The sequence below is a fragment of the Kryptolebias marmoratus genome, linkage group LG10 (assembly GCF_001649575.2).
Source record: "Kryptolebias marmoratus isolate JLee-2015 linkage group LG10, ASM164957v2, whole genome shotgun sequence".
NCBI classification, from domain to species: domain Eukaryota; kingdom Metazoa; phylum Chordata; class Actinopteri; order Cyprinodontiformes; family Rivulidae; genus Kryptolebias; species Kryptolebias marmoratus.
The window spans coordinates 24,038,565-24,056,881 of NC_051439.1; the positions used below are offsets into that span (position 1 = coordinate 24,038,565).

The 18,317-nt window shown below is 39.1% G+C and overlaps 1 protein-coding gene across 4 annotated transcripts in view; it reads right to left on the bottom strand.

Moving 5' to 3' along the window:
• Positions 1 to 14,908, bottom strand: part of esr2b (estrogen receptor 2b) — a 45,745-nt gene extending 30,837 nt beyond the window's left edge. For 2 of the 4 annotated variants that reach the window (XM_025002226.2, XM_025002224.2), the window contains exons 1-2: positions 6,470 to 6,660; positions 4,006 to 4,076 (exon numbers count right to left, since the gene is read on the bottom strand). The gene's annotated coding sequence lies outside the window, so the exon portion shown is untranslated. Of the gene's footprint in view, positions 1 to 4,005; positions 4,077 to 6,469; positions 6,661 to 14,859 lie in introns of those variants that run through there. The other 2 variants (XM_025002227.2, XM_025002225.2) reach the window with 2 other exon arrangements.
• Positions 14,909 to 18,317: the final 3,409 nt, after the last annotated feature.

Below are 18,317 nucleotides of genomic sequence, written 5' to 3' on the forward strand. Positions count from 1 at the left end.
CAGTCCACCACAGGGACACCTGGACAGGTCTGCAGTCCACCACAGGGACATGTGGATAGGTCTCCGGTCCACCACAGGGACACCTGGACAGGTCTGCAGTCCACCACAGGGACATGTGGACAGGTCTCCGGTCCACCCCAGGGACACGTGGACAGGTCTTCTGTCCCTCACAGGGACACAATGAACAACCATTCACCCTCTTACCCACACCTGGGGATGTTTCAGAGTTACCAGTGAACCTCACCTGCATGTTTTGTGGGAGGAAACCAGAGTAAACCTAGCTGTGCCCAGAGAGAACAGCTAAATTCCACCCAGAAAGGCCGGGAGGCGAACGTGTGACCTTTTCTCTGTGAGGCAGCAGCTCTGACCACTGTTCTATCGTGGCAGCCCAAACTGTAAGTTAGAGAATGAAAAGAATAACTAAACATGAGGCTGCTGCTGTTCTGGGATTCTTGATTAAATCTCCAGAATCACTGTCAGAACTCTGTCAGCAGGGTTCTGGAGCTGCTGTAAGGTTCTTATGGACCCGGGGGACACATGGTTAGGATGGTATTACAGAGCTTCAGGCTTATAAGGCTTGTTTGAAGGCCTGCAGCAGAAAGCCTCTGCTCTCTAAAAACAACATGGCAGCCCGACTTGGGTTTGGAAAGTTTCATCTGAAGGAACCACAAAACTTCTGGACCAGAACCAGACCAAAGGACTTAACCCAGAATGCACTGCAGCAAACAGCTCCTCCCAGCTGTCAGCATGGTGGTGGACGGCTGATGGTCTGGGCTGCTTTCAGTCATTGAGTCGTCGATGAACTCCTGAGGTCAAACAGCAGAAAATGACTTCATTACGTCTGATTTTACATGCCGTCAACTTGTGTGCTGGACTTAGTTTAGGCTGCTAACATCATTTCATCCTTTTATTTAACTCCTCCTCCTCCTTCAGTTTTGGAAAACAGACAAATCAAAACATGCGACTCAATCAGAAATAGAGAGCTCTGACTATCAGCAGCAGAACTTCGTACAGCAGACTAATTTCACATACTCAGTTTCCAGCACAGCGACTTGAACCACGATGCAGGATCTCAGTTATCTGCCGTCAGCTGACTGTCAGGAATGTTATTTATTTCTAGTCTGTAGTTAGTTTTTCAGCCAAGGTTCCTCCCTGACCTTCTGCAGTTAAATTAAAACAAAGCTGAGTTTATGTGCAATTCAAAGTGACATTAAAGACTGCAAACTAAACACATTTTTATCCAGCATATTTAACCATAAAGGTTTTAAGCATCAGGTTATGAAGAGATCCAGTTTGGAGGTGAAGCGTGTTCAGCTGCTGTTAACCTGAGGTTTCATCAGAGTTTTAGACTTAGGTCTTCTTACTGATCATTTTCATTAACATCAAAATACTCAGTAAGAGTAAAATAATCTGAAGTCACATCTTTTCTTTTCCTGACACTCGGGATCTGATTTATGTGGGAGGAAGCAGGAGCAGAATTTACCTTGAACTCTTGGACCTTAAGTCTTCTGAAATGTGTCTCAGTTCTCTGGCAGAACATGAACTGCCACTGCTGCTTTTAGTCCTTCATGAGATCAACATATAAAAATCCATATTTAAAGAACGTTTTATTCTCTGAAGACATTAAGTCAACAGTAACTATGAGACAAGCTTCATTTAATGTAAAGGTCTTCTTCCAGCTCTCAGAATACTTTTCTGTTCGTCCTTCCAGGCAGCTCCATTTTAATTTAACATCCTTTGTCCAATATGTCCAGTGTCCCTCCTCTTGAGTTGTCCAAACCATCTCAGCTTCACCTCAAAAACCAGAGTTGTTCCTCTGACTCTTTTCTAATCCTGAACATCTCTGCCTCCTGTCTTTACTGTCTCCAAACTGTCCATCCCAGTAGGTCTGACCCCCATCATGTAAACTCGTTACATGAGGGGCCAAAGTTTAAAACTTGGTTCTTGCAAAGGGACAATTTCACTCACTGTTTATTGGAAAAAGAAAACCGTTTTACTGTGGTTTTCAAATGTAATGTTGCAGATTATTTATATAATAATATAAATTATGTGTTCTTATGACACTTTTGCAATTAACTGAGCTTAAACATAACTTATTAATTGAAGAAAAGTCAAATTTTAGTTTCATTTCTCTGCCTTGCTCTCTGTTAACTCCATTTTGAGTTTATTTTAGCTCCACATTGACCGCAGCTCATCAAATTCCTCAAATAAAAATCCAAACAGCTATCAACATTTTACTTTGAAATACAAATAATACAGAGGCTGCAAAAAGGGCCGTATCTGGCCCACGAGCCTGGACTTTGACACGTGTTGTAAACCTTCCCTCCACTATGAATGACCCCCAGCCGAGCCCGGGTCAATCACCTCTCTCCAGGTTTTGAAAATGAAATCCAACTTTTAATCTTTTTCTGCTCTAAATATTTTAAATCACTGAGAATTTTACTCAGATCTGCAAGACTTCAAACTGAAGAATTTCTCAGCAGCTTAAAGTCTTCCTTGTTTAAAGTAATCAAAGCGTTTAGTTTGATTAATTCAGTAAACAGAGTTTTTATTACTGCCGAGCAGAAACCCGACAGGAGTGTTTGCTCAGTTTTATTCAACTTTCTCCTAAAATCCCAACGGCTTTAAACCAGACGCAGAAAGATTTCTGTGAAAGATTTTTAATTCCTTTCATTTGACTGTAGGTTTACTGCTGAACTAAATACCAAAAAGTTACATTTGTTTTGATAAACTCAGACTTTTTATTTGCCATGTCTTTGTTTTTGCTCTGTCTATCAGCCTGAAAAGAGCAGATTCCTTCCTGAAGCTTTTCTATCAATGCAGCAATTAAAGTTAAACTTTAGAAATTGAAAAAGGTTTCAACCCGTTGGCATTATCTGAAAGGAGTTGTTGGAGGGGTTGTATCCTAATTTACACAAAGCTGCCACTTTGAATCTGCAGAATGTGAAACAAAAAACAGAAAAACTGAGTGAAAATAGTTTTCATAGAGTATAATCCATTTATCCAACATTTCCTCTCAGTTCTATCAGCTGTCAGTCTTGGATTTTTTGTCTCCAGGAAGATTTCATGATTGATCTGGGTTCATCAGTGTCTGAAAAATAAACTTTATTCATGTGTTTCTGCTTGATGATGTTTTAGGGTTAAAACCCAGATTGTTTGTTCTATAAATAAAGATCATAGAAAAATAAAAGTTGATGAGATTTGAACCCTTTCACAGCAGAATCAGGGCCTTGCTGCAGTTTGCTGGAGGACAGAAGATTTAATAGGAGCTCAAAGATGCCATCTGTTGAAATGGGAAAAAACTGCTGATTTTGTTGATTTAAACAACAACAAAAACCTTGAATTAAATCAGGAGTCAGATCTGTTTAAGATGTTACACATTGTTGGAATTTAAACAAAAAAAAGTCCAAAAAAACAAAAACTGTTTCAGATTCAAACACCTGAGTGGCAGGTATAATCATCATCATCATCATCTTATTATTATTATTGAAAAAGTAATCAGCTAAAGAGGATCAGAGCAACTTAATTTAATACTATATCTATCTTTCTATCTTTACATTGCCATCAGTTTTGAATCAGTTATCCCAGCAGAAATCTGAGCAGGAAGTGACCCCAGGCTGACCTGGAAGTGCTACAGCTAGCTGCTCCTGCCATTTATGATTGCAAATAAGCCCAGAATTGAACTTTGTGATGTGAAAGTGACTGCAGCGTAAACATTTATAAAACAGCAGCAACATGAAATATCTTAGAATTGATTTGTTTTCAGCTTATCAGTTTAGTGGAAAAAAAATCTGAACTGTCCCTTTAACTTAAAGCTCAACATGACGTCTCCATCATTCATCCAATTTTGTCTACATTTTTATTTGCTTCTTATGGTGAAAAACCACAAATAAAACCTGAATGATCAAAAACTTCAACTCTCATCAAACAATCATTGGATGATCAACCAGACTGAAGATGGCCGCCACAGCTAATAATGTCTCCAGATGTTGAGCTCAAGTTTACCTCAGGATTGGTGACCTTCAGCGGGCAGCAGATGAGGATCTTCTTGAACTTCTCAGACATTTTCAGCTCAGCTGTAAAAACAAACAGGATGTCAGATTTCATGTTCTGTTCTGTGAAAAAAGGCTGGAGTTCCGTGAGTTTTAACCTTTTCTTCTTTTTTAAAACTATTTTACTGCTGGAAGATGTGCAGAATTACCTTTTTAAATAGTTGTTAAAAAACGGTCCTCAGAGGCAGCTGACCGTCTTATTTTTCACTCCAACCTTTGACGGACAGTTTTTGTTAAAAAAAGTTCCTACAGTATAAAAATAAGTTGAGGAAACATTGGAGACATCGGAAACACAGTTTGGTTTATTTAGCTGCTCCTGAACTTGACTTTGGATACAAGATTAATCTGAAAATGTGTGAAAAGAGCAGAAAACTGGATGTTTAATGGTGTATTACTCTAAAACAAACACTAGATGGCAGCATTTCCTCAGTCAACACCTCACCTGACCACAGGTGCAGAGTCTCTGATCAGAGATCTGTTAAAGAGTCCAAACTGGTTTATGATGTAAACTCATCTAAATACAGACGAAGAAGTGACCGACGGACAGGAATGAGGTTTTGAAGGTTCTGAATTAAATTTGTTTATGTCTATTCTCAGTTCCAGATAAATTTAAAGCGGAATGGAGGCAGATTCTTTACTTGTGAGAATTTTGTTAAAATCTACTCCCAATTTGAGCTGGGATTTAAATAATGTCACTACATGTCAAACTAACTTTTTATTATTTCTTTATGACGAAGCTTAAATTCAGGACTTTGTTGACCATAAACATGCAAGCATTTTAACTAAACATTTTATCAAAGCATGTCAGAAATTTAGAAATTACTTGATGAGTAAAGTAAGGCTCATTTAGGAAGATGTGAATTAGCTTGAACTTTACATTCTTCTATTAAAAAAGTCCCATCAGCTTCCTGTTTTCACTGAATGTGAAGAAAACTCATAAGTGGAACGGCATGCCTCCTGAAAATACTTTAGGAACATGATTAGAGCTCAAAATCTGAAACTCCACTTTCCCTTCAGCCTCTGAAACCACAAGTGGAAGCTGTTTGATGCTGAAGATATTTTACTGACGCTGGTTTAAATCAGAGTTTTATTAGCAATGATGCATTATGGGAAACACAGATGTGAAAGTCTCCACATCGTTTAGTTCCTCGTGTTTGTCCTAAACCAACGCTCTCAGGCAGACAACATCATATCTTGGCAAACAGATTTAAAAAAAATAATAATAAAATAAAAATCCCTCTGGAGACTTTTAGGGACATTCAGATCTAACCACATCAAAACAATTCAATTCATTTGAAATAAGAAGTGCAGCTCAATAAATTAAACTGGAATCACTGCTGACTTTTACACACAGATGTGGTCAGGTTATTTGTGAAATGTTCCTTTAAAAGACATTTTAACACAATAAAACAGAGTGGCTGTGGGGTACAACTCCTACATTTATCAGTACTGACCTCTGACCTCTGCTGAACAGCTTCAAACTTTACATCAGAAAATCCAGCTTTAATAAACACGACTGAAGAAAGAAAACTCCAGAAGTTAGTTTTTCTGTGGAAGTGAATGCTGAATGACTGAAGAAGCTACAAGTTACAAGTGTTAAAGCTAAAAGTGGCAAAAGTTGACAAGAATAGAGCAAGTCTTTTGGAGCAGAGTTGATAAAAGAAAATCTTAGTATTTCTATGTGGAATTTATAAATAAAGTGAAATATTTTCAAAAAGTGCAAAATTTACAAAAACCTCCTGAATGAGCCGAAGGTTTCGATGTATGAACGACTAAAATACAATAAAGTCTGTCGGTCTATCAGCACCAACACATGAGGACAACCACCATCCACACACTCCCTCCTAAACTCCACGATGTTGTGAACTGAATTAAAGAATAACTCTCATATTATTGGTGACATCAGTGTTTAATGACTCTCCTGCTTGGGATTACAGACTTCACTCTCTCAATTAGCCTCATTAAGTGCTCGTTAAACTTTAAATCAAAGAGTCCAAAGCAGCATTAATTCTCATGACATCACTCGGGACATTATTAGCCTTTTTACTGAATGAATAAAAGTCTCCACGTCTTGTAGACTCATTGAAAGGGTGGAGGGCAGACACATTTACTGCTCAGACTTTGACTTTTCATTTTATTTGAACGTTTTTTCCTGGTCTGACTGCTGAAGTAATATTACACACTAAAAACTGTTGGGTTATTTTGATAACTCAGTTGCTGGGTTAAAGCTGTTGGGCTGGTTTGACCCAGTGGCTGGATCGGAGATAAGTTGTGTTATTCTTCAGTCTGACATTTTAAGCCAGAAGTTAATCCTTCAGAGAGACCATGAAGAAGGACCTTTAGTTGGTCTCAAGGAGGTTTAATGAGTCAGAAAAGAAAAGCACAACCCGCCCCAGGTTGGGTCAGACCCTACTGACCTGGACTGGAGATAATCCAGGAGCTGGACAAAACACAGAGGATCTCACTGTCAAGGATTGGTGATTGCAAGGAGCCAAATGCAGGCAAAAAGCAGCCAAGTTCACAGTTCTAAAAATGTTTTAAACTAAACTGAAGTTGCAAAAACTAAACAAACCAGTCAGGTGAGCAGAAGATCTAAGAATGATCTGAGAAGACCAGTGAAATCAGTCCTGTTGATTACAGATTGCAGACAGGTGAGAAACAAGCTGCAAATAAGGATCACTGAGGAAAACGTGGGTAAAAACCTGGGAAACTAAACAAATCCAGACTAACATGAAAACTCAAGATCAAAGCTTGTTACATGTGCTGTGGAACTGAGAAAATTGTTTGTGTACTCAAAAGGAAAAAAGGGAACAGGAGGGTTTGTTCCAACAATGTGAGGATCATCAGCTCTGACTCCTGGGAACATTTACTCCAAGGTGTTGGAAAGAAGGCTCAGATCCAGGAGGAGCAGTTTGCCTCCATCCAGGTCCGAGCTCAGGCGATTAGAGCTGCACCAGTGCACAATTACACTTTTAAAGGGTTTAATGTGATTGTTTCAGGTTGGAAATGAGTTTTATTGAACTCACATGTCACATTTTCTTTTTCTGAACAAACTTCGACCATCACTGCTTCAACATTTAGCAGCAGGAGAAGAAAAGGCAGAAAACAGTTCCTAGAAGAAGAACAACTGTGAAAACAACCGTCACAGACTGTATCCTCCCCCAGTTCAACCCCCTGACCTCTGACCTTTCCATACAACAACTGAAAATGCATTAAGAAAGCCTAAAGAAGAAACAATGGAATCATTTTTCAGAAGCATCTGTTTCAACCTCCTTCTGCAGACTGTGGTTGTCTGTCAGACAGGTTAACTCCTGAGAAACAAGCTGCCACCGGAGCCTGAAAGTTAAACAGATGATGACAAACGAAACACGTTTCTTTTTCATGTTTTCAGAAAGGGTCGCACAGAGAAGCCCTTCACCTGCTGAAGGCCTTCTTCTCTCTGTTAAACCCAAATATGACAGGAAGAAGGCCAGAGCTCTGTTGGTAAAACACATTTATAGAAGACAACTGAGCACCTCCAGTTTCTCTGGTTTTCAGTCAGTAGAAATAAATATATCTTCAGTCATGTTGTTTTGTTGTCGTCTCAGTAAGACACAAATAGTGTGTTTACACACTTTTTAACATGACTGCTTATTATATCTGAGCAGAAACATGCAGTTTGTTTTTCTAGAAGATCATTTTGTGCCCATTAAAAAGGATAGAAAGAGAATCAAAGTAAACGCTTTGTGCTTGTCAGTTTTCTACGGAGCTGCTAAAGGTACACTGAAGGCACAAAAAAACAACTTTCTCATGAGCACCAGATAATTCTTTATATTGATGTCAAAGATGGCACCAAAGAAGATCTGGTCAACTTTTTGAAAACACAAAATAACATAACGGTGACTTCAGGCAAGCAACGAAGCATTGTCTTTGTATGTCAGCCCAAATAAATATAGCTCTATTATATCACATATTTCCATGTCAGAAAACACAGGCAGCAGGAAATAATCTGAAAGATCCTATGAGTTATCCTATGAGTCCCTTTCAGCCGTAGTTTTCTGAGGGGAACAACTGCTGGAAAAACTAGGACAACTATTACTGTTTGTAATAAAAATAAAAGGAAGCTGAAAGAAACTGGATCTACATGTAGAGAGGAAGAAGGAGAGGAAAACAGAAAGAGAAATACAATAAGAACATGAAGCAAAAACTAAACCCAAAGAAACATTAAATGCTGATAGAAAAAAGGAGGAAAACTTTGTAAAACATAGGAAGACAAATGTATAAAGAGCAAACAGTGTATAAAGTGTATTATAGGAGGCAGGAAGCTGAGTAAAACAGCTGCAGGGTTTGTTTGTAGATCACAGACCTGCTGCTGTTGTTTGCAGCTGTTTGAAGGAGTCTCGTTTTAAATTCTCCAATCAGAAGCAGGAAGACGATCATTTTGTTTGGAGATGACAGGAGCATTGCAGCTGACCCGTGTTTCATGTTGGGTTTGCTTTAAGCCATGTAAAACCTGCACTTTACAAACAGCTGGAGCTCCATGATCCTGAGCTCTACATTTGAGTTCATCCTCCCAACTTCCAGCAGAACAAAGGAAGCTTTACAGATATCATTTTCAGCTTTCTTGTTGCTTGGAGGCCACATCTACATAACCCTGTGATGTCCTAGCTGGACTGAAGTGATGCAGCTTGGCTGTTTCTGTGTAAACTACAAGTGTGATCATTCATCCCTGGAAATACACCCGTTAATACGCAAAACTTCTCTGTTCTGAGTCTTCCTCTGGTGTTTGGTGAGAGAAGCTAAAAACAGGTGGATGTGGTGTCACATGATGAACAGCTAATGTCTTATCTGCTGTCAAAGATGATCTTTGGTAAAAACAGGAACAGATTTTGCTGAAGGTTCAAAGGTTTAAAAGAGAAAAAGAATCTGTTTTCCTTCCTAAACATTATAAAGCTATTCCTTGACCATCACAGCTGAATGTCCAACCAGAAACCAAAGTGGAAACTTTTCTGTAAACTTTTAAAGCACTTTGTGGTCCAACTTTCTCACATTTACTGGAAGTCCTGATGAACTAGTGTCCCCCCACACACACACACACAGACAGATTTCAGGTCATCATCTGCTAATGGGTCAAGTTAGAAGTGGTAGGAAAGTTCATCACTCTGAGGCCACCACAGTCCTCCCCCAAACCTGACACAGTTGGCTTCCTTTCTCTTGTCCTTTGGCCCCGAGTATTTTCACACCTTTGACACAACAAATCAGATGGAAACAGGAAGAAGGCACCAAAGAGACGAGACTATTTGTCTGCAGTCATGGACTGAAGACCACCTGACCTGTGACCTCTATTTAGGACCACACAGTCATGTCCTGACCACAAAGCTTAAACAGGTTTGGTGATAAATTACTGCAACATGAGAATCTCTAAAACATTACGCACCTATGACTTTGTTGAAAACTTTATTAGGAACCTCTTCATAAGGGGCACTGCAGACATCAGCTTAATGAAAATTGGAGTCCAGTGAATCTAAACTGTACTGAGATGGTCTTTCTTAATACTGTTCTGTCAGTCAAGAGAAGATTTAACCAGCTGTTAATCTGCATCCAAGCTCAATCTCATAAGTGCAGCCTAGAGAAGGAGGAGACTTAATGTCTGTTTATGCTCCATGACAGGAGGTTATGATTATCAGTGTCAGTGGCGTCAGAAAAGAACAAACATACACGTAACACAGTCAGCTGGTGCCGACTGGGACCAAAAACACAGGAAAATGCTGAAGCAGTGGTTCAAAATCTACCCTTCACATCAATCATTAAACAACTGAAGCGGTAAAATATCATTTGTTGAATAATTTATGTCACAGCAGGAGCAACAGAATGTTTTTCCTGTAATGTTTCAGAAATCTGAAGAATGTTAAGAACAAACAAAAATTGTTATTGCGAAGAAAAAAACATTTAATATACAATAGTTCTGATACTTAAAAGATAACATACATTATTTTTACCCCCAGATGCTCTCAGATGAATAAATTTCATCCCCTAACCTTCCTTCAACGGGAGGCCTCATCATTTAACAGTGGTTCCACAAAGTGTTTCTGTGTCTGCATATAATAACGCTGATAAAAAAAACTGAAATCACTGATGTAAAAACTCTACATGCAGACAGGAATTAAGGTGGTTTAACTTAACTGACCTTCCACAGAAGCCCAATGATTTATGTACAGGTAAATGTAAGAACTTCTGCAGAAAGTCCCCCTACAGCTACCACTGCCATCCCAACCTTTTACACATGCAGACAACATTCGTTCCTCTGATTCCTCAGACCTGCAGGATGTCCTCTGCACGGCAGTGGTTGCAGCATGGTCTTCTAAGCACAAACCTGCAGTTTCTATGATGATGTGCACACGATGTGTTTAACTCAGGTGACAGAATAGTCCACAATCATCCTCAACCATCCCCAGCTGCCCACAACTGATCACTTCAGTTATTAAACTTTATTTAATTTTCACCTGCCCGACTCCAGTGAGATCCATTACATTTACACATATCTCACCCATGGCTGCTGGACATAGGCATCAGCTTTCCACACCCCTACATGGAGAAGCAGGTGAAGAAAATGGACGAATAGATGGATGAATATTCAGTCACTAGCTGTATGACTGTTCTGTATCCCAACCCCTTAGAGAAGCACACCCTGCTGACCTAACCTAACCCTAGGACCATCAATGTGCCATTTCTGCCCATTCTGTTATCCATCTGATCTGATATAATAACTGCCTTGGTCACATGACCTTTTATTTCATTTCTACCTCTCTGTCTGGATGTTTACCTGTTTCTGTATGTATGAGTGTACATTGTTAACCTCCAGGTAAATAAAGAACTGGTTTTATGATTTTATTGGTTTTATTCCACATCATACTGCAGCTGGATTACAGTGCACCTTTGATAATGTGTAAGTTGCAGCTTGCATCATGGGAGCTCTTGTAGGAGGAGAAGGTGCTAATATTACCAAAAAAGGTAAAAAAACAAAAACAACTGAACTTCTATTTTGTCCAGTTGTTTTTTAACCTGGATGACTGAGAATCTACACCAGCATGTGGTAATATTGTGTTTAGGTACATAGGTGATGATTTAGCCTGGCTGCTGGTGTGGGGGAGCTGTTAGCTGGGAGAGGCTGGGATGGGACGTCTGGGAAAGTCCTAATGACAGGAGTGTGGTGAGACTAGACATAGAGCCATAACCATGAATCACATGGTAATTAATGAGCAGGTTCCCAAGGTTCAGACTTGTTTGACGGTAAAACAAAAGCTATCTGGATATTTACTCACACATTAGACAGATTAGGAGAGGAGGAGGTGGAGTTAGGAGGGTGTGGGCCGAAGGTTAAAGCAGCTGATCATGTTGTGTTTGTGATAAGAGGAAGGTAGCAGCAGGACCAGCAGGTAAAGAAAGACTGAGATGGACCAAAGCTAATGAAGGGGTGCAGGGCCACCTGGCTGCAGAGTGAAGAGGAGGACCAACAGTCCTGCTAATGATAGTCCCAACCTGTCCAAACCAGTCTGAGGTCACACAGAGGGACAATAAAACATCAAGACATTAGTGTCAAACAGTTTGAAACATGCAGCTGATTCCAGACTCATCTTCTCAGCAATGAGTCACAGAGTCAGTTTCTCACAGGAAAGAACTAACAGGAGAAGAAATCAAAGCTGCTTTAGTGAAAGGTAATGTTAGTATCTTGATTAAAAAACTCAAGAAGACACCTGTGTAGGGGGTGAGGTTCCAGTGACTTCAGGTCTCCTCTGGTACTGATTCATAGGACCCTGCATCAGTAACATCCTGCAGGTCTAAATCATCCTCAGACAGAACCCTGGTACAGACTGTCAATAACCCTACTGACCTGGGACCACCAATTTCCCTCGTACTTTCTGATGATCTAACCACTGCAGTTCAGTTTCATTGCATTTCCACCACTCAGGGAGTGTACAGAGTCCGGGAAGGGACATCAGACCATCTGTACAGCTACAAGCAGAGTGTTTGTATACATGCACAGTTCAATTCTCAGAACTATATATGTCAAGTCAAGTCAAAATCTTTTATAGCACTTTTCAGCAACAAGGTGGTTCAAAGTGCTTTACAACATGAAAACACAAAAATACAGAGTCATTGTGAAAAAACACACAACAATATAACAAGCTAAACTAAACGTATCAAAAACATGAGCTAAGGTAATCTAAATGAAATAAATGATGAAAAGTAACATAAACAGATGAAAAACTAAGCTGGGAACATAAGTCATACTAATTCATACTAAAGCCAAACTGAGGAAGAGAAAAACTAGGATATACTAAGCTAAAATAAATTAATGGTACCAGAAGGCTAACTACACGTACAAAAGACCAACTAACAGTTAAACCATAAAAAAAACTAAATTAAATTTATCTAAAACATAGGCTAAACTAAAATATAAACTAAGCTTAACCAAGCAAACTAAAATAAGTTTAAGTCAGCAAAGGCAGGATAAAACTGACTAATAAAATAAACACATGTATCAGCCAGAGTGAGACCATGTCCAACAACTTACGTGTCCAGAGCAGGACACTGGGACTTGTGAGGATGAGTATTCTACAGAAATGACCACTTCTATTCATTTCTCTTTCCTACTCTCAGCTTTTTGTCACGTACTAACAAACCTACAAGCTAACCCTGGCAAACCTAAAGAGGAGAACGAGAGCGAGTCATCGTTCTGGGGTTCGAGCCTGACCATAAAGGGTCTCCAGAACCGCCTTCTGTTCCTGGATCCTATCAGGTTATGGGGGTTTTGTTACTCGTTGAGAGTTTTTTGTGTTTATTATTGTCCTGATGTTTAGTTTCTCTCTGTGCCTGCTCGTGTTTTCACTCACCTGCCCCGCCCACACTCAGCTATTCATGGTTGTCATTACCCAGGAGTTTTTGTTTCTGTTAATGTATCCGTGTCCATATATACCATCTTGTTTTCACTCCTTATGCACCTGCATTAGTTGTCATTCTGTCTATACGTTGAGTTTAAGCTGGTGTTTGTCCTCCTGTGTTTGTTTAAGTAGGTTGTTGCTTCCTGTCAGCTTTTTGTTTTCTTTGTTTCTTATTTAAATAAAGTGAAATCCTCAAGCTCCTCGTGTCATTCTGCAGTCTGCTTGAAAACAATCCACCAATTGTGACAAAGCTAACTCTGGCAAACCTACAAACATGATGCAAACATGTTGGGGACCACTTGGGTAAGGAATTAACAAACATAATACCCAAGTGACGGGAAAGGGGTATCTCAAGACTGTGTGAGAAATGTTACTAATTAAACATCCTCTCGATGTCCAATCTTTGTCATTTCAGAGCTCCACCATGGCCGGGCAGAGCCAGACTGAGGACCTCACTGAACAAATCCTCTCGGTTTGTTGTTTTTAACAATGGTTGTTCCACTGATTGTATGGACAGCCTAACATTTTAGATGATTTTAGGTAAAAACCTTTCATTTTTAATAAGAACATCAATGAAATAACAAAGAGAGCTATTTAATAATATGACCTGAAGAATAAACATATTGTGTGATGCTCTGAAATAAGTTTAACAGGTTCTGTGTGTGTGTGTAGATAAAAATATCTGAAATTATGTTGAATATGAAAAAAATCCCCACTGGTAATCATTCTGACTGTAAAACTTGCTAGTAAATATTAAGCTGCAGGTTTTGTTTTATGTTTGCAGCCCTCTGCAATAGATACTTTGTTAGCTGAAGTCAGGAACTAATCAGAGTTCAGAGGTCATCGGCCTGTCACAAGAAAATTTAAAGTATTTTAAAGCAAAAATGAAAGACTGTTTAATGATCTCTAAACTATCATAAATAAAGTTTATTGTGCTGCTCTACAAACATGTTTGCAATTAATTATAGAGTCTCTAATTGCTGATAGTACAACAGCTCGGTTACCCACAGATGTCAAACCTCTCCTTTTCACTCACCACAGTAAACAACACAAACGGCCTTTCACAATAAAAGCCCCACACACAGAACATAAACACACTTCAGAGTGCAGAATGTGAAACAAGCTGGTTATGATCCTGCCCAATTAAAGGCTTCAGTACCATCAAATGGAAGGAAGTGTATGTGGTGTTGATGACAGGAGGGTGAGCTGTCAGCCGCGCAGGAGGAGGGGCCAGTCAGGAAGAAGCAGGAAGTTCTGACAGGCGTGAGAACAGGAAGATGAAAGGCCGGGTGGAGTCACACATGCATGCACTGGCATCAGTTTTAATCTGCCTGCTGCTAATTGCATCTGTCGAAGTTAGAGAGGATGCTGCTCTGATGTTTGTTTCCTTTAAGATGCTGTAACCACTCAGTTTCAGAAGTTTGAAAATAAAGTTCCTCACTAAAACATCTTTTTTCTTTCACACGCAAAACTTAAACTGACACAGTCCAACACTCCATCCAAAAGTCTTTATTTTGCCTATAAAATTAATGTTTTTGGATTCAGTTTACATTTTTTAGTGGTACCTTTTTTCTGGTTGCTGCACTGACCTGTTTTGTTTTTTGAACTGACATAAATTTGAATTTCTTGTCCTCTCTCCATCCACCGGGGACATTCTGCTTGAGTAAAATGGGTTCTTTTTCATCATGCCAAGGTAAATAGGTCTTTAAACTGTATAATGCATTAATGAAGATGAATAGATTTGTGTGTGCACATTCTTCTCTAGATCTGCAGTATTTAGTTTGGTTTCCAAGTGCCAACATCATGTTTGATGGGGGGTTTAGAAAGAAACAATAAAAATGTTTGCTCCTAAGGTGTTTAAATGGAGGGTGAGCGTGTTTGTTCACCTGCACAGCTCCATACCTCCATTAGAAGAGTCTCACTGAGGAATCTGCATGGAATGAAAGCAAAGGACTTCAGTAAGCCTGAGTAATTACTGGGATTCCTCTCCATTATCACATGTTCAAATGTATCTGGCATCACCTGTTTTCTGCCTTTGGCTCTGTTTGAGGTAGAGCTTTATGCAGCACGTAGTAAACAACAGAGAAAAGGACACATGGAACATGGTTTGAATGAAATGGCTTGTATTTATTTATTTGAATTATTATTATTATTTTTTTAATTTTTGTGTTTTTCTTTAACCTGAAGCAAGAAGAGATCCCTTGTCGTCAACAGGCTAGACAAGGAACAACACTAATAAGGCAGTTCTGGATTTTGTTTGCCTTGAGTAAAATTACGCTATTTTTGATCTATAAACCATTATATAAAAATTCAGCGAGCCAGTATATACATCTGAGTTAGGGATTTTATGACCTAAAATAGTAGGCCACAGCAGGCAGGAAGGTGGAATCCAAACACTTTAATAAAGTAAAACGAAACACGGCAGCTCAAGAACCAAACCACTCAAGTATACCATGGTGAACTGAAAACAACGAGGAACAAGAGGAAACTATTCCACATTTTATTACATCACTAACTGTTCCCAAACTCAGGAAAACTTCAACGAAGACGTGGTAATCTCGTTATCTTGTTTACAAATAAAATACTACTACTAAAAAAAATACAAAATGAAAATATGTATATACTTTCTATATATCTAGGATTATTTCTCCAAATTGGTGGCTGATTCACCTCCTGATGTCAAAGCTCTGCTAACCTGCAGTGTGTTTGCAAAGTCTCACCTTATTTACCTGAATGTCTCATACTGAGAGTGGGTTCGAGGTTCTGGAATAATATTGATGTGGAAAGGGATACAGAGCTTCTCAAATCAAACTTTGTTGAACAGATTGTTTTTCTGAATAAAAAACACTTAAATGGACAGAAGCAGCTCTACAGATACAGACTGATTCAAATAAAACATCCTTTTGTTCAAAATTACTATCAACCAACACAAAAGGTTACAAGAGACAAAAAAACGTAATGTTTTAAAACAACATGCAGAGAAAATAATCTCTAAACTGTGATTATTTGTTCCAGTGCATGTTTTAACTAAATTATTTATTGTTCTTTGATTTATTTATTTTCTATGCTTAGATTTTTAAATTAAGTTTAGTTGTTTATTTCAGTTATGTGATGGGAAATGGAAAAGACTTTCCTACCTCGGTGTAACCTCTGTGTTTTGCTGTTTGGGACAAACTTATTGAATGTTGACTTCTTCTGGCTACCAGGTATGGCTGTGGGGAATTGTTCCAAATGTTCCACAAGATCAAATCTTTTTCTGGAACAATTGTTCCAAATGATTCAATCACTGAAACATAAAATCAGGGGTATATGTACCGGGGAGGGTGATTACTGAATGAATAACAGGTGAGCTGATTAACTGATGAGAGGAAGCTGTGAAAGGAGCTGCAAAAGGAAGGAATACAAGGTGGTAAAACAAAACAAATACAAACACACAATTATGACAGGAATCATGTAAACAAGCTGCACAATGTAAAGCTTCAGGTTGTTTTATTGCCCAACAAGTGAGAACCATCTCTATCAATAATCTTTTATGCCCCCAAAATGAATTGAATTATGATCCTTATAATGTAAGCCCAAACCTTTCGGTTATTTCATGCAGTCCAACAATAGACAGTGCATGAGATTTCCTGAATAAACAATCCATAAAACCCCAAACTGATTCAAGATCTGCCCATGTGTTGACTAGTGGCACTGGGAGGAACCTGGTTCTGATGTGGATTTCCTGGTTTAATGTTCTTCTCTGTCTTATAAATCTATTAAAACCCCTCCTTCTATATGAATGCAACAGGGCTTTAAATATACATTTTCCCACTGTGCAACACAACCCAAACAGTAGTGCACGTATCCACATGAGAGCTGTGTGCAGTTTGTTATCAGCAGGAACCCGGGCCTACATGAGGGAGGAAGTGATACTGGTTCCCACCATAACTCAGAGCAGGCCTAATCAGTGATGGTAGCATGATGAATGGAAGACTTTGGTTCACACACAAACAATAAGTCCGACTGGTAAATCTGACAATCAGAACTACACTTCAAGGACTCCTTAAACACATTCAATGTGGTCTGAAGCCGACAGATTCCTCTCCTCTTTTTACTGACAGTCATATGGGTTTGTGAAATGACAGACTACATGTTCTTACATACAGTAAATCTGACACACACACACACACACACACACACACACACAGTATATCTCTGATACACTGTGACCTCAAACAAGCCATTCTCAACTTTCAGGATACAGAAAACAGCAAAGCAAACAAAAAGAAAAACGTTTTGTGAATGATAGCTTCTTTGGGAACACAGAGCATTACAGATGTGACAGATGAGCCAGATGTGCCAGATGTGCCAGGCCTGTCTCAACGCTGCAGACCTTGTTAAGAGAGGCCTGTTTTAATGTGTGGAGCAGGAGAAACCTGAGGTCTAACCCCAAGCTGTCACTGAAGTGAAAGTTGTTGACTTTCTGTTGTCATGATGGAGGATTCAGAAAACCTAATTGGCTTCAAAGAAGGTCAGGATAAAAAATCCATTAAAGAAAAATTAAAATATTTTAAGCTGTAATTAGGTAAGTCAGTATTTCTCTCTGAACCTTAAAGTTGATGATTCTTTAATTGGATACAGATTGTTAAGTTTGAAGCTGAAACATTAGGGCTGATAGTGACCCAATAAAAGAGAAAAGGTTAATTGAAAATGAGACCTGTTTGTGGCAGAATGATGGAGGCTCTGTGCCTCCTGCTCATCCTGATCAGATTTAAAGCCGACAGAAAGTTTGAACAAAGCAGTTGGTGGTTTCCGAACACTCTGCTTACCAAATCCTCAGTAACTGAGACGTGATGATTGCCAACAAACCACCGGAAAAACACACGTCAAACTGCTCTGAGTTTAGGAGCCCTTTCATTTTCAGAGAGAACATGTAAGAACAGAAACAGAAGAGGCTATTATAGAGCCGCCTGTGAATCTGTAACACAAAGTAAGAACTTCTTTAAACCCCCAAACCAGCCTGAGTTTATCTTCTGCTGGGAACATATTTGGACTGGATGAGAAGGGCAGTGAGACAATGGTGGCACTGGGAATTAAAGAAACAGCTTTAATACATCACCATTAGATTTAAAGAATGATTAAAGTCAAAGAAAGGGATGATCTAACTTTATATCACGATGTTGGATTATATGGGAAAAGGTTTGAAGCTTTCACACTCTGACAATTTAAAAAGAGTTGATGAGAAATAGCTTTTATTATTTGGTGGTTTGCTGTGAAGCAGTTGCTGATCACATCAGTTTAGCCCTTTTTTAATCTTCAGTGAGATGGAAAAATGAAACATTATTCTATAATAAGAGATGAG